A 2,500-nucleotide genomic window follows, 5' to 3' on the forward strand; every position below is an offset into this window, starting at 1 on the left:
TATACATATATATTTGTTTATATATACAATATATGTGTGTATTGTGTTTATAATATTGTGTGTGTTCCCTTTTTGTGGTGTGTGTGTGTGTGTTGTTTGTTGTGTTGTTTGTGTGTGTTCCTATATATTTATATAATTAATATATATAATTTTATAATATATAAATATTTAAATTTTAAAGATATTTTATATATGTTGGGTGGTGTGTGTGTGTGTTAAATTTTCTATATACTACCGGGTTTCCTCCATCTATATAACATATATATATAAATATATATATTGTCACACACACACACACACACACACACACACACACACACACTCACACAGACACACAAGTTTATATATATATATCTATATGTTGTGTGAGTGTGTGTTTTGTGTTTGTGAGTGAGTGTATAGTATGCATATTTGTATAATTACATATATACATATATATACAAATATATATAAGTGTTGTGTGTGTGTGTGTGTATAATATAGTATACATATATATGGTTTGTGTGGTATGTGTATGCATATATAAATATATATAAATATATATTATAGATATAAATTATGCATATATGTATAATACCTCATATCGACATATCTTATACATATACTAAATGGGGGGGGGGGGGGGGGGGGGGGGGGGGGGGTGTAATGTTTGTATAAGTATACATATATAATGTGTGAATATGGAGTGTGTGTAAGTATATTAATATATATATTATATGTTTGTGTGTGTGTGTGTGTGTGTGTGTGTGTGTGTTTGCGCCTACTATAATATAATGTGTGAGTGTGCGGTGTTTGTGAGTGTTGTGTGTGTGTGTATATTGGTGTTGTGATTATATATATTTTGTGTGGTGTGTGTGTGTGGTGTGGGTGTGGTACATATACATATATTTGTAATATATTAAATAAATAGATGATATAAATTTATACAATACAAATAATATATAATGTACATATACATAAATGTGTTGTGTGTATATATATATTTGTGTGAGTTGTGTGTGTGGTGTGTTTGTGTGTGTTTTGTGGTGTATGTTGGGAGGTCCATACATACATATATATATAAGATATATATATATATATAAATATATATCTATAAGTATTGGATACCCACACACACACACACACACACACACACACTCACACACACACACACACACACACTCACAGACACACCACACACATATATATTATACATATATATATACATATAATAAATATGTGTGTTGTGTGGGCTTGTGGATGGTGTGTGTGTGTGTGTGTGCAACCGTACCTATCCATCTATCTATCTAATATATATATGGTGTTGGGGGGGGGGGGGGTGTGTGTAGGTATATGTACATATATATTTGTGGTTGTTTGTGTGAGTGTGTTAGGTGTTGTAATATCAATAAATCTACCTGCATACCTAACCTGATCTATCTAGAAGAACGATAGTATATATATATATATAATTGTGTGTGGTGTGTGTGGTGTGGTATGTGTATGTTATGTAATAATGTAGATATATACATTATATATATATATATCTATATATATATATATAATATATATAAAAGGAGAAAACAACGTCCGTGTTGTATCTATGGTATAAAAACCACACTGTAAAACCTAGAATGTTGAATTGACAAAGAGAGACGCTACGATCGGAATCCACCTGGATTCCATCATCCAGGTCCTGAGGAGGTGCAAGAAGAGGAGGGGTATAAGGACAGAGAGAGAAAAGGCAACGCGGAGACACGGGCAGGGATACAGACGAAACGGGAAACGAAGGGAGGTCAGTACAGTCGGGCATCCTAGGACGGGAGGGTCGGCGGACTGTGAGAAGGGTGCACATACGGGAGAAGGCGAAGGATTCCCACGAAGGTGGCCACCAGATGCTAGTCCTGGGTACTCTCCTGTACAAACAGTATTTTTGCGAGTACGGCGCCAGTCTCCACTAAGCGCCTGGCTCAACATAAGTACGCTGTTCCAGGGGGCACACCAACAAACCTCTCTTCTAGCATCAGGGATACAGCCAACTGATGACCTGGTCAGCGGCGCGAATATCCTTTCCTTCCTGCTGAACTCCACCGCCCGCAATTGGTTGAATCTTCCCCTAATTAAGCAGCTTCCCATTTCAACGCTGAACAGGCGGCATTTCTCCTGCTGACAGTCGTCCTCGCTTCCCTACATCCTTCGCCTTCACCCGATGCTGGCCACCCTTCACACAGTCCGCCCGACCTCCCGACCTGACCTGCCCGACCTGATCTGACCTCCCTTCGTTCGGTCGTCTGTCCTACCTGCCCCGTGTGTCTCGCGTTATGGCCTTCCACTCTCGTGTCTTAAATACCCCCTCCTCTTCCTTGCCTCCTCAGACCTGAAGATGGAATCCAGGTGGATTCCGAAACTGTAGTCTCTCTTTTTCAATTAAATCTAGTTTTACAGTGTGGGTTTTTATACCATATATATATATATATATATATATATATATATATATATATATATATATATATATATATGT

The sequence above is a fragment of the Penaeus chinensis genome, chromosome 31, assembly GCF_019202785.1.
Source record: "Penaeus chinensis breed Huanghai No. 1 chromosome 31, ASM1920278v2, whole genome shotgun sequence".
NCBI lineage: Eukaryota > Metazoa > Arthropoda > Malacostraca > Decapoda > Penaeidae > Penaeus > Penaeus chinensis.